The sequence below is a fragment of the Stomoxys calcitrans genome, chromosome 1 (assembly GCF_963082655.1).
Source record: "Stomoxys calcitrans chromosome 1, idStoCalc2.1, whole genome shotgun sequence".
Taxonomy (NCBI): Eukaryota; Metazoa; Arthropoda; class Insecta; order Diptera; family Muscidae; genus Stomoxys; species Stomoxys calcitrans.
The window spans coordinates 250,321,992-250,347,878 of NC_081552.1; the positions used below are offsets into that span (position 1 = coordinate 250,321,992).

The 25,887-nt window shown below is 37.8% G+C and overlaps 1 protein-coding gene across 3 annotated transcripts in view; it reads left to right on the forward strand.

The window, feature by feature from the left end:
* LOC106094432 (tetraspanin-18) overlaps positions 1-25,887 on the forward strand; it is a 152,870-nt gene that overhangs the window by 50,861 nt on the left and 76,122 nt on the right. For 2 of the 3 annotated variants that reach the window (XM_059363611.1, XM_059363607.1), the window contains one exon: positions 10,169-10,192. The gene's annotated coding sequence lies outside the window, so the exon portion shown is untranslated. Of the gene's footprint in view, positions 1-9,877; positions 10,006-10,168; positions 10,193-25,887 lie in introns of those variants that run through there. The other variant, XM_059363613.1, reaches the window with a different exon arrangement.

Here is a 25,887-nt window from a genome sequence, read left to right on the forward strand (position 1 = left end):
GCTGAAATTTTGGACAGTGAGTTGTCTTAAGTCCTTCGATATCTTCCTGCATTTTGGCTCTGATCGGTTCAGATTTGGATATAGCTGCCATATAGACCGATCTCTCGATCTATGGGTTTGGGCCCATAAAAGGCGCATTTATTGTCCGATGTCGCCGAAATTTGGGACAGTGAGTTAAGTTATGCTCCTTGACATACTTCTGGAATATGGTACAGATCGGTCCAGATTTGGATATAGCTGCCATATGGACCGATCTCTCGGTTTTAGGTTTTGGGGCCATTAAAGGCGCATTTATTGTCTGATTTCGCCGAAAGTCGGGGCTGTGAGTTAAGTTAAGCCCCCGACATACTTCTACAATTTGGCCTAGATCGATCAAGATTTGGATATAGCTGCCATATAGACCGATCTCTCGATTTAAGGTTTTGAAGCCATCAAAGGCGCATTTATTGTCCGACGTCGCCAAAATTTTGGACCGTGAGTTGTGTTAGGCTTTTCGACATCTGTGTCGTATATGGTTCAGATCGGTTTATTTTTAGATATAGCTACTTAAAAGATCAGTATGTTGTTATGCACAATTTTACAATGCCTTGTGCCTATCAGTATTTGGTCCATATCGGAACATATTGCGATATAGCTGCTATGGGGCATAAGGTATGCATTTTTCACCGGATTTCGACGAAAGGTGGTTTACATATATACCCGAGGTGGTGGGTGTCCAAAGTTCGTCCAAGCCGAACTTAACGCCTTTTTTAAAAATAGAATAAAATTTTTCATGGTGATATAAGTTTGACAATTTATCAAGTTTTGTTTCGTTCATCGGGTTTTTTCTAAGTTTTTTTTTATATTCTATAATCTCCTCACTTTATTCTTATTTTCCACAGTGCACTTTGTTTCTTGAAGTCATAGTAATTTAAAGCTTTTGTTTTAAATCCTATGGACAAAATCTTGTTTTAAGCTTGAAACTGACTTCAGACTCCAAGTGATTAACAAACTATTAGAATAGGCAAAACTACTGCTTAAATATTTGAGCGTTTTATTATGAATCAAAACAAAAAATTTACATTAATAAATATTAAGAAACAAAAGACATTATTAGCATAACGGATGGATTTGGATATGGATTTTTCTTATTAATGTTCACACATTTTTTTTAATTAATTTATTTTTTTAGGTTTAAGATACTCTAGCATAGAACTGGCTTTGGAGGATATATTTCACTTATTTATTGTTTTATATATATATGCATAAATTCTAAGAGGTTTAGAAGGGTTCAAGGAAACCAACCTAATTTTGTTGGACGTCTATTTTGTACTCTTTAACATTTTGTTTTTTTTTTTTAATTTTTACATAATTCTAAAAAAATAAAATTATGGCAATAGGATTGAATATTATTTAGCATAAAGGTCAAATACAAAATGATTGCGTCAACATTTAAAATACAAAATTATGTTATGTAACGGTCTGCTTGGCTACGCCCTAAAAAGTTTTTTTTGAAAATGAAATAAGTGAAGGTTAGATAGAAAAGAGAGTGGGTATTCTAACCCGCCCCTTTGCCACTATGTGCATACACCTAAGCCTAAGTGATCAGCTCTGTGTGCGCTCTAAATCCAAAGATGTCGAGGGGCTTAACTTAACTCACTGTCCTAAATTTTAGCAAAATCGGATAATAAATGTGGCTTTTATGGACCTAAGACACTAAATCGGCGGATCGGCCTATATGGCAGCTATATCCAAATGTGGACCGATCCGTCCCAAATTGAAGGAGGATGTCGAAGGGCCTAACACAACTCACTGTCCCAAATTTCAGCAAAATCGGATAATAAATGTGGCTTTTATGGGCCTAAGACCCTTAATCGGAGGATCGGTCTATATGGCAGCTATATCTAAATCATGACCCATCTGAGCCAAATTTACGAAGGATGTCGAAAAGCCAAACACAACTCACTGTCCCAAATTTCAGCAAAATCGGTTAATAAATGTTTCTTTTATGGGCCTAAGACCCCAAATCGGAGGATCGGTCTATATGGCAGCTATATCCAAATGTGAACCAATCTGTCCCATATTGAAGGAGGATGTCGAAGGTCCAAACACAACTCACTGTCCCAAATTTCAGCAAAATCGGATAGCAAATGTGGCTTTTATGGGCCTAAGACCCTAAATCGTAGGATCTGTCTATATGGCAGCTATATCCAAATCATGACCGATCTGGGCCAAATTGGCGAAGGATGTCGAAAAGCCAAACACAACTCACTGTCCCCAATTTCAGCAAAATCGGATAATAAATGTGGATTTTATGGGCCTAAGCCCTAAATCGGGGCATCAATCTAAATAGGGGCTTTATGAATATATGGTCCGATATAGGCAATCATCGAACTTATGGACAAAAAAAAGAATCTGTGCAAAGTTTTAGCATAATTTCTCTATTTTTGTTTGCTGAAACAACAGCAATGTCTGCTTTCCCATTTTGAGCAGACAACAACTGCTGTTTTAGCAAACATTTTTGCTGTTTTGAATAACAAATTTGGTTGAGTGTTGCTCTACTTTGGGTACTTTACGTACATTCTTTACGGATTGGTACATCAAGGAACTAAAAAGTACAAAATAGTACGAAGTGGTACATTCTTTACGGATTAAGCTGGACTTTATATCTTGTGTGACGACATGGGTTTCTGTAAGTTTTACACTAAAAAAGGGGTAGCAAAGCGGCCAAGGGTTATGATAGTTCTCTTCTCAATGTGTCAATGCAAAAATGCAAATTTTGCCCATGAACATTCCACTAAGGAACAAGGGCAAACTTCGTATATATCAATGAGTGCAGTCCGATTCAAGTTTAGGCTCAATGATAAGGGGCCTACTTTTTTTAGCCGAGACTGAACGGCGTGCCGTAGTGCGACACTTCTCTTTGGAGAGAAGTTTTACATGGCATGGTACCTCACAAATGTTGTTCTGATGGTCTCGTCAGAATTCGAATCCAGACTACTTTTCCTACAAATATTGACAATTTTTGACAAATGTTGAGCAAATACTTCAATTTTTTTATCGCTCCACCTTGGCAATCAAATAGTTGGTCAATATAATCACAATAGTTAATCAATTATTATTATTATTGTTCATGTTCATATGCATACTCCATTTGTGTCAATTTCGACAGCCTTTCAAAAAAAAAAAAATCAAAATTTCCATTTTGATAAATGACACAATACCCAGATGACACAATGATGCAGTTTGTCATTCAATCTTGTTGGAAGTGTAATTTTTAAGGGCTACAAGATCATTGTGGTTGTTATGATTTTTGTTTTTTTTTTTTTGGTTAACTAAAACAAATACCCAAAAGAGGGGAGATAAAAACCCGAAGACAGACACAAAAACCATCATAAATTATTTTTATTTAATAACGCATTTAACCTTGAACATAGTATTGTCAACTCTGTTGTTTTTTTGTTGTTGTTGTTTTTTAATACGGTTAATAATAGACCAAAAACTTGATGCCGATCGTATAGGTCTAATAACCAACAAACAAAAGATCTACCATGGCTTTCAAGCATTTGCTACTAAAGTTTAATGGGTGGCTGTCTGTGTTTGTGTCTATAAGGGAATTTGTTAACACAACTCGAGCTTATTTAAATAACATGCATTTAATTAATAAATTTAATTATGTCAGCCAGCCAGCCAGCCAGCCAGCCAGCCAGCCAGCCAGCCAGCCAGCCAGCCAGCCAGCCAGCCAGCTTGGCAGGCTGGCAGCTAGGCAGCAGCAACCTAATAACCAGAAATGCCTGAGCAACGTTGATGTCTTACAACTGCTTAGTCTACATAATTTAACGTTCAATAGGCGAAGAAATAAAAACAAATTATGAATATAACACCGTTGGGAAATCTCCGTATGAAATGATCCATTTGCAACAAGTGAATGGACGCATTTTTTCCACCATCTCCAAAAAGAGGGCCAATATGATTTTTTTTTTACAAGATACAATTAATTAGGGCAGGGTATATCTTTTATTTTTTGTTTATTTTTAGCAAAGAGCTTGAAAAAACTGCCTTGTGAATCATGTGCCAGAGATAAAATGCTTGCTAGTCTTTATTGTCTTTTGCTGATTACAAAATTCTCTCAAGATTCTCATGATTTTGTGGCCAACTCTTCTTTTCGGTGATGTGAAATTGTTTATCTTAAATAAATTTTGTTGTACAATTTCCTTTTAAAAAAGAGTTGGACAAAATTTGTGAGCGATGATGGTTGCTACAGACAGTTTAATCTCCTATATGAACTTTGAAAAGATTTCCAAGCGACTCGATCTTTTGCGTTTTTATACCCTCCACCATAGGATGGGGGTATACTAATTTTGTCATTCTGTTTGTGACTTCGCGAAATATTCCTCTGAGACCCCATAAAGTGAATATATTCTCGATCGTCATGTCATTTTAAGTCGATCTAGCCTTGTCCGTTCGTCCGTCTGTCTGTCGAAAGCACGCTAACTTTCGAAGGAGTAAAGCTAGCCGCTTGATTTTGCACAAATACTTCTCATCAGTGTGTGTTATTTGGAATCCCAAATGGGCCATATCGGTCCATGTTTTGATATAGCTGCCTATAAACTGATCTTGGATCTTGACTTCTTGAGTCACTAGAGGGTGCAATTCTTATACGATTTGTCTGAAATTTCGCATAACACAACTGTGTTAAGTCCATAACCTGATATAGCTGTCATATAAACCGATCTGGGGTCTTGGCTTTTGAGCCTATAGAGGGCGCAACTCTCATCCGACTTGGCTGAAATTTGCATGACGCATTTCGTCGCAACTTCCAACAACTGTGCCGAGTATGATTCAAATCGGTACATAAATTGATAAAGCTGCCTTATAAACCGATCTGGAATATATAATAAAAATATATATATAATAAAATATATTATAAACCGATCTGGAATATATAATAAAATATATAATACGGTTGACAATAACTACGGTTGACAAATGACAACAAATTATCCAAAATCTGACGAACAAATACATGAGAGCTATATCTAAATCTGAACCGATTTCGACCAAACTTTATGGATATTGTGGAATTCGTCGAGAAAAGGGTTGTACCGAATTTTGGGAAGATTGGTCAATAAATGCGCTTGCAGTGGGTCTAGGAGTGAAAATCAGGCGATATATATATATATATATGGGAGCTATATCCAAATCTTAACCGATTTCTACGAAATTCATCAGTAATATCGAGAGTTATAAGAAAATCATTCCTGTCGATTTTCGAGAGAATCGGTTAACAAATGACCATTTTATTACTGTATTACTACAAATCGGACAAACATATATATGCCAGCTATATCCAAATCTGAACCGAATTCTATGAAATGTGCTATTAATATTGAGGGTCATAAGAGAATCCTTCCTGCCAAATTTCGAGAGAATTGGTTAACAAATGACCATTTTATTGCTGTATTACTCCAAATCGGACGAACATATATAAGGAAGCTATATCCAAATTTGAACCGATTTTAATGAAATTCACCAGTAATATTGAGAGTGACAAGAAAATCCTTCCTACAAAAATTCAAGAGAATCAGTCAACAAATGACCATTTTATTGCTGTATTACTGGAAATCGGACGAACATATATATGGAAGGTATATCCAAATCTAAACCGATTTATTCTAATTTCAATTGGCATCGTCTCTAGGCCGAAAAACATGCCCATACCAAATTTGAAGACGATCGGACGGAAATTGAGACTTGTAGTTTGTACACAAATTAACATGGACAGCAGCCAGACAGACAGACAGACGGACATAGCTAAATCGAATCAAAAAGTGATTCTGAGTCGATCAGTATACTTATCAATGGGTCTATCTCTCTTCCTTTTGGTTGTTACAAAAACAAGAAATTTTTTATTTGACCACCGTAGCGCAGAGGTAAGCATGTCGGCCTATGAATCCTGGCGAGAACATCAGAAATTTTTCAGCGGGGATAACCACCGCTGAAAAATTTGGCGACATTTGTGGGGTACTGTACCATTGGTATGACAACCATGTAAAAACTTCTTCACAAAGAGGTGTCATACTACGGCGCGTCGTTCGGACTCGGCTATAAAAAGAGGCCCCTTATCATTGAGCACATCAAGCAGCACTCTGAAATAAAGAATCCGAGATTCCTATAAGGAATCCGAGATTCCTATAAGGAATCCGAGATTCCTATAAGGAATCCTAGATTCCTATAAGGGATCCTAGATTCCTATAAGGAATCCTAGATTCCTAAAAGGAATCCTAGATTCCTATAAGGAATCCTAGATTCCTATAAGGAATCCTAGATTCCTATAAGGAATCCTAGATTCCTATAAGGAATCCGCGATTTCTATAAGGAACCCGAGATTCCTATAAGGAATCCGAGATTCCTATAAAGAATTCGCGATTTCTATAAGGAATCCGAGATTCCTATAAGGAATCCCAGATTCCTATAAGGAATCCCAGATTCCTATAAGGAATCCCAGATTCCTATAAGGAATCCAAGATTCCTATAAGGAATCCAAGATTCCTATAAGGAATCCAAGATTCCTATAAGGAATCCAAGATTCCTATAAGGAATCCGAGATTCCTATAAGGAATCCGAGATTCCTATAAGGAATCCGAGATTCCTATAAGGAATCCGAGATTCCTATAAGGAATCCGAGATTCCTATAAGTAATCCGAGATTCCTATAAGTAATCCGAGATTCCTATAAGGAATCCGAAATTTCTATAAGGAATCCGAGATTCCTATAAGAAATCCGAGATTCCTATAAGGAATCCGATATTCATATAAGGAATCCGAGATTCCTATAAGGAATCCGAGATTCCTATAAGGAATCCGAGATTCCTATAAGGAATCCGAGATTCCTATAAGGAATCCGAGATTCCTATAAGGAATCCGAGATTCCTATAAGGAATCCTAGATTCCTATAAGGAATCCTAGATTCCTATAAGGAATCCGAGATTCCTATAAGGAATCCGAGATTCCTATAAGGAATCCGAGATTCCTATAAGGAATCCTAGATTCCTATAAGGGATCCTAGATTCCTATAAGGGATCCTAGATTCCTATAAGGAATCCTAGATTCCTAGAAGGAATCCTAGATTCCTATAAGGAATCCTAGATTCCTATAAGGAATCCTAGATTCCTATAAGGAATCCTAGATTCCTATAAGGAATCCGCGATTTCTATAAGGAACCCGAGATTCCAATAAGGAATCCGAGATTCCTATAAAGAATTCGCGATTTCTATAAGGAATCCGAGATTCCTATAAGGAATCCGAGATTCCTATAAGGAATCCGAGATTCGTATAAGGAATCCGAGATTCGTATAAGGAATCCGAGATTCTTATAAGGTATCCCAGATTCCTATAAGGAATCCCAGATTCCTATAAGGAATCCAAGATTCCTATAAGGAATCCAAGATTCCTATAAGGAATCCAAGATTCCTATAAGGAATCCAAGATTCCTATAAGGAATCCGAGATTCCTATAAGGAATCCGAGATTCCTATAAGGAATCCTAGATTCCTATAAGGAATCCGAGATTCCTATAAGGAATCCGAGATTCCTATAAGGAATCCTAGATTCCTATAAGGGATCCTAGATTCCTATAAGGAATCCTAGATTCCTAGAAGGAATCCTAGATTCCTATAAGGAATCCTAGATTCCTATAAGGAATCCTAGATTCCTATAAGGAATCCTAGATTCCTATAAGGAATCCTAGATTCCTATAAGGAATCCGCGATTTCTATAAGGAACCCGAGATTCCTATAAGGAATCCGAGATTCCTATAAAGAATTCGCGATTTCTATAAGGAATCCGAGATTCCTATAAGGAATCCGAGATTCCTATAAGGAATCCGAGATTCGTATAAGGAATCCGAGATTCGTATAAGGAATCCGAGATTCTTATAAGGAATCCCAGATTCCTATAAGGAATCCCAGATTCCTATAAGGAATCCAAGATTCCTATAAGGAATCCAAGATTCCTATAAGGAATCCAAGATTCCTATAAGGAATCCAAGATTCCTATAAGGAATCCGAGATTCCTATAAGGAATCCGAGATTCCTATAAGGAATCCGAGATTCCTATAAGGAATCCGAGATTCCTATAAGGAATCCGAGATTCCTATAAGGAATCCGAGATTCCTATAAGGAATCCGAGATTCCTATAAGGAATCCGAGATTCCTATAAGTAATCCGAGATTCCTATAAGTAATCCGAGATTCCTATAAGGAATCCGAGATTCCTATAAGGAATCCGAGATTCCTATAAGGAATCCGAAATTTCTATAAGGAATCCGAGATTCCTATAAGAAATCCGAGATTCCTATAAGGAATCCGAGATTCATATAAGGAATCCGAGATTCCTATAAGGAATCCGAGATTCCTATAAGGAATCCGAGATTCCTATAAGGAATCCGAGATTCCTATAAGGAATCCGAGATTCCTATAAGGAATCCGAGATTCCTATAAGGAATCCTAGATTCCTATAAGGAATCCTAGATTCCTATAAGGAATCCGAGATTCCTATAAGGAATCCGAGATTCCTATAAGGAATCCGAGATTCCTATAAGGAATCCGAGATTCTTATATGGAATCCGAGATTCTTATATGGAATCCCTGGTTTCTTAAAGAATCCAGGATTCCTAAAAAAATCCAGGATTCCTAAAAGAATCCAGGATTCCTAAAGAAATCTCAGATTTCTAAAGGAATCCTTTAGGAATCCGGGATTCCTTTAGGAATCTGGGATTATTTTAGGAATTTGGGATTCCTTTAGGAATCTGTGACTCTTCTACGAATATGGGATTCTCTTAGGAATCCTTCCTTCAGGAAAGTGGGATTCTTTGTATCTGGGATCCTTTTATGTGTCTGGGATCCATTTATGTATCTGGCATGCTTTTATGTATCAGGGATCCTTATATGTTTTAGGATTTGTAGTGTTTTGTGCTATTGCTTTGGTTTTTTTGGGATTCCTCTATGTATTTGAAATCTGGGATTCCTCTAGGAATCATCTAGCATTCTCTTTCTGGGATTCCTTTAGAAATCTAAGACTCTCTTTCCGGGATTGCTTTTAGTGTTTTTCCTTAGTGATCTACGATTCCTTATACGAATCCGGGCTTTCTTATAAGAATCTCTGCTTCCTTGTACCTGGAATTCTTATATGATTTTTGTTATTCCTTTAAGTATTTGGTATTCCTTATACGAATCCAGGATTCTCTATAAGAATTTGAGATTTCTTATGGTAATCTTGGATTTTGTTTGTTTACTAATCGGGTGCTCCTTTTATGTAACAAGGTTTCTTAATATTCTGAGCTTTTTAGAACTACATTACTCAACATATGTCTCCCATAAAATGTTTACACTTTTGCGATGCGTAGTGCAAAAAACCAGACTATTATTCCTCTGGTATGCTAACGCGAGCACTCTGGTATTATTCTACTACTTAAACTTACTATTGCCAATATAATAGTGATCATAACTTACTCATAAAATCTTTTTAAATGATTGTTACCAATTGTCTTACAAACTTAATCAAATGATTGTCATTTTAATGATCATGATTGTTCGCAGTATTTAAAACGAATGGTTAAAATTCTTATTGATTAAAAAAAATCAAGATTTTTGGATTTTGATTTGATAAAAGAGAAATTGTTTCATAAGTGAGGCAAATATCATCACAGAATTTCAGCACCTATACAGTTACACTTGATTTGAAATGCACTCTACTGCCTCTGTACGAATGTGGGTATGTTACATGGATGCTAGTGTTGTAGATAGTAGAAGCTCAATATGTCTGTTAAACTCTCATATACATTTGTATGTGTGTATGTACGTATGTACATATTTAAGTGTCTGTTATAGTTTACATTAAAGTGATTCACAAATGCACACAACCGTATCGTCATCCAGCACCCCCAAATTCATTGAACAATAACAAAAAATACACCTTCTCTAGGAAGCAAACGCTGCAGCAAGACGACATTCAAGCGTAAAATAAAACGTAATTACGATTCATTTTTATTTATTTAATAATAAACTAGTAAATCGCCAAAGCAGGCTTAAATTATAACACTCAACTACAATTGTTTGTAACAATGCAGAACGTATAATAAAATTTGATGTATATTTATGCAAATATTAATATCTTTTATTTTCTATTGCAGGTTTTAATAACTCCACTCTGCAAGGTAAATTTTATTTATGTGAAAAATTAAAAAAAAAAATTACTTTGATATAATTTTTTTCGAACAATTTTATACCCTCTACCATAGGATGGGGGTATACTAATTTCGTCATTCTGTTTGTAACACCTTAAAATATGCGTCTGAGACCCCATAAAGTATATATCGTTATGTCATTTTAAGCCGATCTAGTCCGTCCGTCTGTCCGTCGGTCTGTCTGTTGAAATCATGCTAACTTTCGAAGGAGTTAAGCTAGCCGCTTGAAATTTTGCACAAATATTTTTTATTACTGCAGGTCGGTTGGGATTGTAAATGGGGCAAATCCGTCCATGTTTTGATATAGCTACCATATAAACGGATCTTTTGTCTTGACTTCTTGAGCCTGTAGAGGGCGCAATTCTCGTCCGATTTGACTGAAATTTTGCACGTAGTGCTTTGGTATAACTTCCAATAAATGTGCTAAATATGATTCAAATCGGTTCATAATCTGGTATAGCTGTCATATAAACCGATCTTGGATCTTGACTTCTTGAGCCAATAGAGCGCGCAATTCTCATCCGATTTGGCTGAAATTTTGCATGAGGTGTTTTGTTATGACTTCCAATAACTGTGCTAAATATGACGGAAATTGGTACATAACCTGATATAGCTGCCATATAAACCGATCTTGGGTCTTGACTTCTTGAGCCTCTAGAGGGCGCAATTCTCATCCGATTTGGAAGAAATTTTGTACAACGGCTTCTTTCATGACCTTCAACATACGTCTCTAATATGGTCTAAATCGATCAATAGCTTGATACAGCTTCCATATAAACCGATCTCCCGATTTTGCTTCTTGAGCCCCTACAAGGCGCAATTCTTATCCACATGATCTGAAAGATTACACAATGACTTCTACAATGTTCAGCATTTATTTATGGTCCGCAACGGACTATAACTTGCTATAGCTCCAATAGCATAACAGTTCTTATTCAATATTCTTTGTTTGCCTAAAAAGAGATACTGCGCATAGAACTCGACATATGCGATCCATGGTGGAGGGTATATAAGATTCGGCCCGGCCGATCTTAGCACGGTCTTTCTTGTTAAAATTCTAAGACGATTTAACGATGTCCGTGTGTCTGTCCGTCCGTCTGTTGTAATTACTCTAGAGCCTCCACAAATTGAGATATTGAACTGAAATTTGGCACAGAGACGTCTTTTTGATGCACTCTGGTTAAGTTCTTGAACGGGCCAAATTCGGCCATATTTGGATATAGCTGCTATATAGACCGATCTGACGATAAAGGGTATAATGCCCATAAATCCTTTATTTTTAATCCGATTTCGCTGAAATTTGAAACTGTGGGTTAATTTAAACCTTCCCACATCTGACCCAAATATGGTTAAGATCGGACCATATTTAGATATAGCTGCCATATAGACCGATCTCCCGATTAAGGGTCTGAAGCCCATAAAATCTTTATTTTTTAACCGATTTCGTTAAAATTTGAAAAGGTGAGTAGCTTTAGGCCTCCCAATATAAGATCCAAATATGATTCAGATCGGACTATATTTATATATTGGTGCCATATAGACCGATCTCCCGACTAAGGGTCTGGAGCCCATAAAATCTTTATTTTTTAACCGATTTCGTTGAAATGTGAAACTGTGGGTTAATTTAAGCTTTCCCACATCTGACCCAAATATGGTTCAGATCGGACCATATTTAGATATAGCTACCATATAGATCGATCTCCCGATTAAGGGTCTGAAGCCCATAAAATTTTTATTTTTTTACCGATTTCGTTGAAATGTGAAACTGTGGGTTAGTTTAAGCCTTCCCACATCTGACCGGAATATGGTTAAGATCGGACTACATTTATATATAGCTGCCATATAGACCGATCTCCCGATTAAGGGTATGAAGCCCATAAAAGCTTTATTTGTAACCCGATTTCGCTGAAATTTGAAACTGTGGGTTAATTTAAGCCTTCCCACATCTGACCGGAATATGGTAAAGATCGGATAATATTTAGATATAGCTGTCCAGTAGACCGATATGCCGATTAAGGGTTTTTTTTTACGCGATTTTGTTGAAATTTGAAATACAAAATTCAACAGCGACTTATATTTATTAGACTACTCAATGTCCGTGCCGAATTTCGGTGCATAAGTTATCCAATTTTCACCGGATTGTGACGAAAGGGGGTTTTCATATATACCCGAGGTGGTCTGTATCCAAAGTTCGGCCCGGCCGATCTTAATAATACAGATATTATCTTGCAATTAGGGCTAAAGATGACTTATCCATACAGGGTCGATTTACATAAGTATCAGATATGCCCTAAAATTTCTGTAAAAATAAAACTTCTAGTGAAATTAATATTTATTTCTCTGAAATTTTGTGTTAACATTCAACAACAATTTTCGATTCTTATGTGAATGGCATAAAAAATCACATTACGACACACACACAAAGCCCAAAAAAGAAACCCAAAAACTAATTATTCCCCACAAAGCTAACAAACCTCTTCAAAGAAATGGAAAGTAATGACTGGACATGACCTGTTGAGGGTCATTATGACCCAGGCCGATGTAAACAACAGCTTTATGATTGCTTGGCGTTTTGGGAGAAATTCAACAATGTCTGGTTGACGATTCCCCGAATTTTCCGGCACCCCAAATATCTGAATGGACAGACAAAATTGAGTAATCCAAAAAAAAAAAACAGAGACCACAATCTGGCGATGAAAGCCAATGATGATTGTGATTCATTCCATTCATTTGTGGTATGTTGGAATTCGTGTCCATGACTACACCATGCTGATGAGTTTGGCTTATGATCATTTGTTTATTTACATTTACAATAACCAATGAGGGGTGGGGGTGAAGTTAGAAAAACGATTATGGCGCAGGCGCGCCATTTAAGCTCCACAACATAGATTGCATCCAACCGCTTGCTTGCTGCGGGCTTGCAACAAGTGACGTGCCCTCACTAAACGTTCATTCCAGACAATGGCGATGGCGATGATGACAATGACTGCGGGTTCAATGAATGTAATCATCCGTAAACCCAAAGCTAAACCGAAATTTCCTTGTTCCACCAGCACAGAAAAAGAAAAATGTGAAAAACAGGTTTCCATTACAAGAGAAATGTAATGTTTGCTCGTCGGACTTTTTTTGGTGTCTGCCCACTGTTTTTTAGGTTTGCTGCAAAAGTGAAAGTGCAGCCAAAACAAGTCTCTTGGCAAAGATTTGTCAAAAAAAAAAAAAAAAAACATAAATACTGCAGAAGTAAACATTTTGCACTGCAAATTACCGTCATTTATTAATGCGAAAATCAAACTCCTTAACCAGTAACGACAAACACCAGTTTGGAGTATCTGGGAACAAAGTGGAAGGCGAATTAAATAATCCCAAAAGCTGAACCGGGCCCGCTCCGTTGCTCCTTCTTTTACTTTATATGGAACAAAATTATCCTTTGAATATTTATTTTCGACAATTAAAGAGTTCTTAGTGAAATTTAGTGGAGGCCACCGTAGCGCAGAGGTTGGCATGTCCGCCTATGACGGATATAGGATTCGTATTCTACTCCCAAATACCTTTATTTGAGCCACATATTGCGATGGTCAGCAAACAAACAGCAAGGTGGGTGTTTTTGGTGAAGGGGTTGATACCCAGAAAATTGGTCCCGAAAGTGGGTATCAATTTCGTACTCTTTTCCCCAATACCTTTCATTTGATCTTCACTTGGACATGGTCGGTAAATATGCCCGATATAGGGGTGTTTTGTGGAGTGGGGTGGTCCCCCAAACACCTAGCCCAGGAAATATATCAGCATCATGCTCTACTCTCAAATATCATTTATTTTAACCCCATATTGCCATTGGCCTCAAAATTTGATATCAAATTAGTTTTCTAATCTCAAATACCTTTCATTTAAATCCCTTATTGCAAAAGTCAGCATATATGTCCGATTGATGTATGGGCCCTAAAATCTACCAATGTCGAACTCCACTCTCTTTAAGATTCAATTTGTCATGGTGAACAAATGCGTCCCATTTGGGATTTGTTATGGGGGTGGGACGTCCCCTAGACAGTCCGTCTCGAATGTTGAAATCAGATTCGTGGCCTAGTCCCAAATGCCTTTCATTTGAGCCCCATATTTCCACATTCGGCAAACAAGTCCAATTATAGTATTTTTGGAGTGGGGCGGCCACTCAGTGACTTGGTCCTAAAAATATATATCAAATTCGTGTTCCAATCTAAAATTCCTCTTATTACAGCCCCATATTGCGATGGTCAGCAAAAACGTCCCATATGGGTGGTGTTATGGGGGTGGGGGGCCACCCCATAGACAATTTTTTCTCGAATATAGATGTCGAATTCGTGCTTTACTCCCAAAGACCTTTCATTTGATCCCCATATTGCTATGGTCATAAATTTGTGCTCTTTGGGGGGTGTTTTTGGGAGGGGCGGCCCCCAAAAACTTGGCGCACATTTGGATATCAGATTCGTATTCTGCACTCAAATACCTTTTATTTAAGCCCCATATTGCCATGATGAGTAAACAAGTCCTGTTCGGGAGGTGTTTTGGGGAAGGAGTGGACCCCCAGAAACTTAGGCCCACATTTGAATATCAGATTCGTATTCTACCCGCAAATACCTTTCATTTGAGTCCCATATTGCCATGGTCGGTAAAAACGTCAGATTTAGGGGTGTTTTGAGGATTGGGGTGGTCCCCCTAACACTTGATCCGACAATTGGATATCAGATACGTTTTCTAATCTAAAATACCTTTCATTTGAGTCCCATATTGTCGTGATTGGGGTATATATATATTTGGTAGGACTTGGGGGTGAGGCGGCCCCCTAGGTACCCCATCCAAAATTTGTATACCAAATTTTTATTTTTGGGGTACTATATGAGAGCACACAAAATTTCGCTTAAATCGCACCACCCATCTCCGAGATCTGGCGTTTCTGAAAATTAGGGTAAGGGGGAGGGTCCGCCCCCCCTTCAGATATCAAAAAATTTAATACCCTATTTTCATCACGGGAGCATTATGTAACATCTTCGTAAAATTCAAGAAAATCGGTTCAGCCGTTTCTGAGGCTGAAACAAACACAAATTTTTTTGGTATGACTTCTAACAACTGCGCTGAATATGGTTCAAATCGGTCCATGTTTTGATGGACTTGGTTTCTTGAGCCTCTAGAGGGCGTAAATCTCGTCCGATTTGACTGAAATTTTGAACGTGGTGTTTTGGCATCATTTCCAACAACTGCGCTAAGTATGGTTCAAATCGGTCCATGTTTTGATATAGCTGCCTTATAAACCGATCTTGGGTCTTGACTTCTTGAGCCTCTAGAGGGTCCAATTCTCATATGATTTGGAAGAAATTTTGTACAACGGCTTCTCCCGAATACCTTTCATTTGAGTGCCATATTGATATGTACGTCTAATATGTTTGTATGGGGAACTTTTGGGGTTGGAGTGACCCTTGGGTTCCTTGGACCATTTTCGTATTCTACTTTCCAATACCTTTCATTTGACACCCATATTGTACCGATCGGTCAACCTTAATTTTGGATGGTGTTTTGGGGGTAGCGGGGGAGGGTCCGCCCTCTTCCAAAATCAACAAATTATATAGCCTATTCCTCCGTCCTGGCCATATTCGTAATCTACTCTCCATTACATTTCTTTCGAGTCCCATATTATCATTATCGTCAAATAAACCTATTTTAAGGGGTTTTGGGGCTGGGGCGGCTCCCCAGGTACTTGGACCCAGCTTTTTTTTAATGAAATTCGTACTCTACTCTTAGATACCTTTCATTAGGATCCCATATTGACCCGATCGGTCCACTTTTATTTTTGGGTAGGTCCTTTGGGGTAAGGGGAGGGTCCGCCCCCCTTCCGATATCAACAAATTATATAGCCTATGTTTCCTTCCAGACCAACATACACAATCAGTGAAAATTTCAAAGTTATCGGTTCAGCGGTTTTTGAGTCTATACGGAACAAACAAACAAACCGACAAACACAAATTGAATTTTATATATAAGAAATTGATTGTTTGGATATGATTTTCGTGATTGCCTCGTAATCTATGCAATTTTATAAAATTCGTTTGAACATGTTACCTGTGGCAAATCAATTTTTTTAATGAAAAAACCTCAACCCATGGTTTTAGCTAAAGACACAAATTAATGCGCCGATTTGCAGGCAATTCAAAATTTTTTTATTATTTTTTTTACCTTACAAAAATTAAACCCAAAAATGTTGAAATACTATTTTTGTGAAAGTTTTCTTTAAAATAATGTTGTCTCTTGATTCGATTTATTTCTCCTCCACCCCTTGAATCTCCCCATCAAGAGTCACTGAGGGACCGCATTAACGCCTGTGACACCACCCAACCACCAAAGCGAAGCCCAATAATGAAATGCATGGCCGTTGAATGTACTTTTCTTTGGTGTTGCTTTGATTTTTGCAATGTTAACGATCTTCGTTAACGGATCAATGATCTTTGTTGCCAAATAGGCGTTGGGGTAGGTGGAAACAATGACAGGGTCACAAAAATAAGCTTAACGAAAAAAAATAAATAAATTATCGTCGCTGTAATCTTGTGGGTAGTAATTTTTCATTGATGTACCCCAAGTTGAGGGAGGTCAATGAAACCGGCTGTTAAATCATTGAAAGTCTACTGTGAAAGCTGGTGTGGTGATCACCAGAAATTATGAGTTTTGGGCGAAAAGTCGTATACAACAGGGGGCTTTTATCTATTTTCTAGAGAATTTAGTCAGAATTCCTTCATCAGAAAATCTGATCAAAATTTAGGTTTAAACAAATGTGGAGATTTTTTTCTAAGAAAAATTATATTTATGGGGCTAAGACTTTAAATCGAGATATTGGCTTATATGACAGCTATATCCAAATCTGGACCGATCTGAGCCAAACTGAAGAAGAATGTCGAAGGGCCTAACACAAATCACTGTGCCAAATTTCGGCGACATCGGACAATAAATGCGCCTTTTATGGGCCCAACATTTTAAATCGAGGGATCGGTTTATATGGCAGCTATATCCAAATCTGTACCGATCAGGACCAAATTGAAGAAAGATGTCGAAGCGCCTAAGACAACTCACTGTCCCGAATTTCAGCAAAATCGGATAATAAATGCGCCTTTTATGGACGCAAGACATTAAATAGAGAGATCGATCTATATGGCAGCTATATCCAAATCTGTACCGATCTGGGCCAAATTGAATAAAGATGTCGAAGGACCTGACACAACTCACTGTCTCAAATTTCGGCGACATCGGACAATAAATGCGCCTTTTGTGGGCGCAAGACCTTAAATCGAGAGATCGGTCTATATGGTAGCTATATCCAAATCTTGATCGATCTAGGCCAAATTGCAGAAATATGTCGATGGGCTTAACTTAACTCACTGTCCCAAATTTCGGCGAAATCGGACAATAAATGCACCTTTTGTGGGCGCAAGACCTTAAATCGAGAGATCGGTTTATATGGCAGCTATATCCAAATCTTGATCGATCTAGGCCAAATTACAGAAATATGTCGATGGGCTTAACTTAACTCACTGTCCCAAATTTCATCAAAATCGGATAATAAATGTGGCTTTTATAGGCATAAGACCCTGAATCTGAGGATCGGTCTATATGGCAGCTATATCCAACTCTGAACCGATCAGGACCAAATTGAAGAAAGATGTCGAAGGGCCTAAGACAACTCACTGTCCCAAATTTCAGCAAAATCGGATAATAAATGTGGCTTTTATAGGCGCAGGATCTTGAATCGAGAGATCGGTCTATATGGCAGCTATATCCAAATCTTGATCGATCTAGGCCAAATTGTAGAAATATGTCGATGGGGCTAACACAACTCACTGTCCCAAATTTCAGCAAAATCGGATAATAAATTTGGCTTTTATGGGCCTAAGACCCTAAATCTGAGGATGGGTCTATATGGCAGCTATACTCAAATCTGGACCGATCTGGGCCAAATTAAAGAGGGGTATCGAACGGCTGAACACAACTCACTGCCCCAAATTTCAGCGACATCGGACAATAAATGCGCCTTTAATGGTCCCAAAACCTTAAATCGAGAGATCGGTCTATATGGCAGCTATATCCAAATCTGAACCGATCTGAGCCAAATTGAAGAAGGATGTCGAAGGACCTAACATAACTCACTGTCCCAAATTTCGGCGACATCAGACAATAAATGCGCCTTTTATGGGCCCAAAATCTTAAATCGAGAGATCGGTCTATATGGCAGCTATATCCAAATCTTGATCGATCTAGGCCAAATAAAAGAAATATATCGATGGGCTTAACTTAACTCACTGTCCCAAATTTCATCAAAATCGGTTAATAAATGTGGCTTTTATGGGCCTAAGACCCTAATTTGGCGGATCGGTCTATATGACAGCTATATCCAAATCTGGACCGTTCTGAGCCAAATTAACGAAGGATGTCGAAGGACCTAACACAATTCACTGTCCCAAATTTCAGCAAAATCGGTTAATAAATGTGGCTTTTATGGGCCTTAAACCCCAAATCGGGGGATCGGTCTATATGACAGCTATATCCAAATCTTGACCGATCTGGGCCAAATTGAGTAAAGATGTCGAGGGATCTAACACAACTCACTGTCCCAAATTTCAGCAAAATCGGATAATAAATATGGCTTTTATGGGCCTAAGACCCTAAATCGGGGGATCGGTCTATATAGTCCGAGACAGCCCATCTTTGAACTTAACCTGTTTATGAACAAAAAAAGAATCTGTGCAAAGTTTCAGCTCATTATCTCTATTTTTAAAGACTGTGGCGTGATTTCAACAGACAGACGGACGGACATGTCTAGATCGTCTTAGATTTTTACGCTGATCACGAATTTATATACCTTATAGGGTCGGAAATGGAGATTTCGATGTGTTGCAAATGGAATGACAATAAGAATATACCCCCATCCTTCGGTGGTGGGTATAAAAACCAGAAGAATTCATGTTTTCATGCATTTCATACTTTTAAACTACACAAAAATAAAAGTGGCAACACCCCAGTCATTCCAGTCTGTTAACTCAACAAAATAGTCATCTAACAACAGCTGCAGCATCAGAAGCAGTCGTCTGTCTCAAGCGCATAAACGAGAGCTGACCCATATTTGGTCCACCGCATGATGGTGATGATGATGATGACGATGAGTAATTTCATGCAAATTTCACTCGACAACTAATTAAGGGGCATATTTTTGCCAGCACAACAACAACTACATTGACACATCTTCCAAAGGCTTAGAAATTCGAAATTCTGCCAGAGAATCAACAGTCCCAGAAGCATCAAAGCGTTAATGTTTAACATTAAGGGGCTCAAACGAACATTTTTTATGGCAAGTTAATGGCAAATGTCTTTAATTAACACCATGACCACCTCCAGCGCCTGCTAAACGCTGAAAGGCCGCCTCTAAAGGCAGCACAATAATCATTCTGTGGCGGCTGCTACTCCTCCTCCGTAGTCACTGTCGTCATCATCATCATCACCATCTCTAATAACATGACTCTAGATAAATATGACACAATTCCATTTGGAGCTTCTCAACTGTGGCAGATTCTGGCTGCCAGGTTGAATGTGTGCGCCGTTTTTCTTTTTCAGCTATGGGGAGTTGTCGTCGTCGTCGTCAGCGTCAGCGTTGCCGCCTTGGACTTGTTAGGGAATTAAAAATGCTTGTTTTGAAGCTCGAGTATTTGAGTTTATTTTTTTTTGTTTAAGTACATCGTACTATTAATTAAACGAGTCAGATGTTAATGTAGCTGCTGCTGTTGTTGTTGTTGTTGCGATGTCAGTGTATGGATGGCGTCTATTTGCTCCCGAGTGTCGCTTTATGTGGTAAACCGCAAAAAGTCAACGCCCCAAAAAGTGAACATTAATTTTACTATAATACGACAGTCTAGCAAGCTACTGGATGTGTAAGATCGCATGCATTCATTCACTTATGAAACGAAAGTGAATTTGGTTTCATCACACTGCAATACAAGTTTTGGGTATTACAACTTTAAATGGAGAATACATTTGACTGTGGAAAATTGTAAATTTTTGTAATCTTAAGAATTGGAACTTGAAACTCTTCGTTTTAGAAGATTTAAAAACGAACAGAAAAGCCAAAAATTTTAGTTTTCGCAGCCGTGTTTAGCTCACTGAACTAGTTCGTTCAGTTAGTTCATTAGTTCAATTGCTTTAATGAACTGTTTTGGCGTCTTTCATACTTCAGCAGCAGTGAACTGAAAATATTCAGTTCACTGAACTAGTTCGTTAAGTTAGTTCAATAGTTTATTGTCTCGTTTTCTTTTACGGTTTCATTACTTTCACTTTTTCATATCAGCTTTACTCCTTTTGCACTTATCGCATATCTTAGCATAAAAAAAAATGTATTGGGTTGCCCAAAAAGTTATTGCGGATTTTTCATATAGTTGGCGTTGACAAATTTTTTCACAGCTTGTGACTCTGTAATTGCATTCTTTCTTCTGTCAGTTATCAGCTGTTACTTTTAGCTTGCTTTAGAAAAAAAGTGTAAAAAAAGTATATTTGATTAAAGTTCATTCTAAGTTTTATTAAAAATGCATTTACTTTCTATTAAAAAATCCGCAATTACATTTTGGGCAACCCAATAATATTGGGTGATTTTTTAAGGGTAGACGTTTTGAAAAACCTATTAAACTACGTTTGGTCGAATTTTGCATCACTAGATTTGAGGGTAACGTTTCTCCACGGTCTTCTTTGAAGAAAAATAGACCCATTATGCCAACAGCCCATGAGTCACACCAAACTTTTTTTCACGTTTTCACGCCAGATACGACAGTTTTGCTTGTTAACATTTCCATTTAGCCAGACATGATAGGTTTTTTTCTTTGAAAATTCTATTAAAAAATAAAAAAATAAATAAATAAATATAAAATTCTATTTTAATTTGAGGAAAATTTGGTCGGACTTCGATTTTTAATAAATTTTATTTCAATGTTTTATTTCTATAAGAAATTAAAAAAAATTGTTGCCTTAGAAAATTTTGTATATAATTTTTATCCCATTTTTTGTAAATTTTATTAAAAAATTTTTTAACGGAAATTTTTTTTATTGAAAATTTTGTTTACATTTTCTTAAATATTTTGTCAACATTTTATTTCTATAAAAAACTTAAAAAAAAATTTTTTAAGAAAAAAATTTGTCAAATTTTATTTTTATAAAAGCTGGCTGGACGGGGCCCGCTCCGCTGCGCCTTCCTTCACTCTTTTATTTTATCTAAGCCCTATACTGGCACGGTCCTGTTTTGGGATGCTGGTATGGCCTTTCAGATATTTCGCCCAAATGTGGATATCATTTTCATGCTCCATTCCCGAAAACCTTTCCTTTAAGCCTTATATGGCTGTGGTCGGTAAATATATCCGGTATGGAAGTATTTTTGTGGGTGAGGTGGACGCCCATATATCAGATTCGTGCTCTACTTGTTTTATATTTCCATTTGGCAGGTTTTGGAGGTGGCGCGGCCCTCTAGATATCCCACCCTAAATAAGGATACCAAATTTCTGTTTTTTGAGTTATTATAAACAAACTAAATTGCCCCACCCATCTCCGAGACCTGCCGTTTTGGAAAAAAAAGGTAAGGGGAGGGTCCGCCCATTAAAGTTTTGATGTTAGATCTACTTCATTTTCTTGGTTTTGGTGGTGGATTGGAGTAGCCAAACCATTTGCCCCGAAAGTGGATATCAGATTCATACCCTTCTCCAAAAAACCACATTTGAGCTACATATTGCTATAGTCGGTATACATGTGGGGTTAAGTGGGAGTTTATGAGGTGAGACGTCCCTGAAACACTTGGCCATAAAACAGATATCAGATTTGAGCCCCGATTGCCATTGGTTTAGGATGTTGGATATCAAATTCGTTTTCTACTATCAAATACTTTTTATTTATTGCTATAGTAGGCAAACATGGCCGATTTGAAGGGAGTTTAGGGGGCGGACGCTGAGAAGGGGCGGAGAATATGTTTATTTAAGCCCCATATTGCGATGGTCAGTAAATAATTGCTATTTGTTTTGGAGCAGGGTTAGACTCCCAGAAAATTGGTCCTGAAAGTGGGTATCAATTTCATGCTCTACTCCTCAATAGCTTTCTTTTGAACCCCACACTGACCTGGTCGTAAATATGTCCGATTTAGGTGTGTTTTGGAGAGTGGGGTGGTCCCACAAACACTAAGCCCTGAAAGTAAATCAGCATCGTGTTCTACTCTCAGATATCATTTATTTGAACCCCATATAGCCATAGACCTCAAAATTGGATTATAAACTCGTTTTATTATCTCAAATACCTTTCATTTAAATCCCGAATTGCAAAAGTCAGCAAATATGTCCACTTTGGGATATGGGCCCTAAAAACTATAAATATCGAGGTCCATTGTCTTTAGGACCCAAATTGTCATGGTGAGTAAAAGCATCTAATGTGGGAGTTGTTATGGGGGTAAGACTTCACCTAGACAGTTGGTCCCGAATGTTGACTTCAGATTCGTGGTCTACTCGCAAATACCTTTCATTTGAGCCCCATATTTTCATAGTCGGCAAACATATCCAGTTGGGGGTGTTTTGGGGGTGGCAGCCACTCAGTGACATGGCCCTGAAAATTTATATCAGATTCGTGTTCTACTCTAAAATACCTCTTATTCGAGCCTCATATTGCAACGGTCAGCAAAAACGGGGGTGGGGTGGCCCCATAGACACTCTTCTCGGAATTTTGTTATCAAATTCGTGCTCTACTACTAAAGAACTTTCATTTGAGACCCATATTGCCATAGTCCTAAATTTGTCCTCTTTGGGGTGTGTTTTTGGGAGGAGCGGCCCCCCAAACACTTGGCCCAACATTTGAAATTCAGATTCTACACTCAGAACCTTTTATTTGGGACCCATATTGCCATGGTTAGTAAATTAATCCTGTTTGGGGGGTGTTTTGGAGAAAGGGAGGACCTCCAGAAACTTAGTCCCACATTTGGATATCAGATTCGTATTTTACTCGCAAATACCTTTAATTTGAGTCCCATATTGCCATGGTCGGTAAATATGCACGACTTAGGGGTGTTTTGGGTGTTGGGGTGGTTCCCCAAACACTTGGTCCGACAATTGGATATCAGATACGCTTTCTAATCTTAAATACCTTTCATTTGAGACCCATATTGTCGTGATTGGTCTAAATAAACAAACACAAGTTGATTTTTATACCCACCACCTATGGATGGGGGTATATTCATTTTGTTATTCCATTTGCAATACATCGAAATATCCATTTCCGAACCTATAAAGTATATATATTCTTGAGCAGCTTAAAAATCTAAGACGATCGAGCCATGTCCGTTGAAATCATGCTACACTCTTGAGCTGAAGAGATATTGAGCTGAAATTTCGCTCAGATTCTTTTTTTTCCATAAGCAGGTTAATTTCGAAGAGGGGCTATATCGGACCATATCTTGATATAGCCCCCATGTGGACCGATCCACCGATTTATGGTCTTAGGCCCATAAAAGCCACATTTATTTTCCGATTTTGCTAAAATTTGGGACAGTGAGTTGTGTTAGGCCACTCGATATGCCACTTCAATTTGCCCCAGATGGGTTCAGATTTAGATATAGCTGCCATATAGACCGATCCGCCGATTAAGATCCGCCGATTTATGGTCTTAGGCCCATAAAAGCCACATTTATTACACAATTTTGCTGAAATTTGGGACAGTGAGTTGTGTTAGGCCACTCGATATGCCACTTCAATTTGCCCCAGATGGGTTCAGATTTAGATATAGCTGCCATGTAGACCGATCCGCCGATTAAGGGTCTTAGCCCCATAAAAGCCATATTTATTATCCGACTTTGCTGAAATTTGGTACAGTGAGTTGTGGTAGGCCACTCGATATCCCACTTCAATTTGGCCCATATGGGTTCAGATTTAGATATAGCTGCCATATAGACCGATCTCTCGATTTAAGGCTTTGGGCCTATAAAAGGCGCATTTATTGTCCAATGTCGTCGAAATTTGGGACAGTGAGTTAAGTTAAGTCCCTCGACATATTTTTGCAATTTGACCCAGATCGGTCGAGATTTGAATATAGCTGCAATATAGACCGATATCTCGATTTAAGGTTTTGGGCCCATAAAAGGCGCATTTATTGTCGGATGTCGCCGAAATTTGGGACAGTGAGTTGTGTTAGGACCTTCGCCATCCTTTTTGAATTTGACCCCGATCGGTCCATATTTGAATATAGCTGCCATATAGACCGATATCTCGATTTAAGGTCTTGGCCACATAAAAGCCACATTTATAATCCGATTTCAATAAAATTTGACACTGACTTATATTAGGCTTTTCGACATCCATGTCGTATACAATGACTTGTACTTATTAGTTTTTGGTCCAAATCGGAACATATTTCGATTAGCTGCTATGGGGCATAAGGTATGCATTTTTCACCGGATTTTGACAAAAGGTGGTTTACATATATACCCGAGGTGGTGGGCATCCAAAGTTCGGAGTGAGAAGTTAGTTTCCCTCTAATTTGTTCCATAATGGGATGTTAGGAAAACACTGAATTGTTAAATTTTTACCAAAATTTTGTTTATTTTCTTAAAAGAAAATATCGCTTAAATCTTTCCCTATGTACCAAATATTTTATCATTTTGATTGTTGCAAACACCTTCATCGCTCCTGGCTTGGGAAAAATAGTTTTACTGAAAATAATTTTTCACAACTTTTATAAGCTTCTCAGTGGAAAGCTGTCAGTGAGATATGCAGGTCACAGGAGTATAATGATCTACAAATGGAAATCATGGGAATTTTTTTGAATCGCGGCGGTAGATCAATTAAAAAACAGACAGCAGGGGGTAGTAGTCATAAGGCCTAGCGATGAGTTATTAAATGCGCATTCCAATTACGGAACTCAATTCCCAAATCCAAGAGGGTGATCATTCATGATGCATCACTTTTGCTTGCAGTTGCTGGCTATTGATGCATAGACCTCTTGTAATGGGCCTTTAATTTGAATATGCATTTAATAAGAAATTTTTGTTGTGTAACATTGAGACCCAAAAAGTACCTCCAAACTACAAAGTGTTGAGGAGAGAAGGCAACAAAAGCCCATCAACTTTCTAAAACTTTTCAAATCATGCCAAATATGTAACAACCATTCCATCACTTGTCGAACAAATTTCAACGTCAAATCGACATTTTTCTGTAGAAAATTATTGGCAATTCAACAAATGGCTACCTTGTTGCTTTACATCATTCTGTCATAAAATTTAATGGAAAAATTCAAGAAAAAAAAGACACAAAAATAGTGAATCACCGTAACAATCAATCGATCGGTCCGTAGTTCGATGTTGAAGGTGTAGCAGCCACACTTAAATTTCGAACACTTGAAAATGTCAACCTACCACCTTCGTCATTGAGTTGTTTGCCTTGTTCACTCCTTTCTTTGTGCATTTTTAATTTGAAAAAGTTCTATGATTGTTTTGCTATTTATCTTTGTTTACACATTTGCAAAGAATTTCTGTGGTCTGTGGTTGTTTAAAAATTGTCCATTGTCATGGAGTGTTAAACAGGTTCCTAAATGAATGTTTACTAATTAACTATTAGCAGGGGCGTAGTTGGGTGGGTTCTATAAAAAAAAGT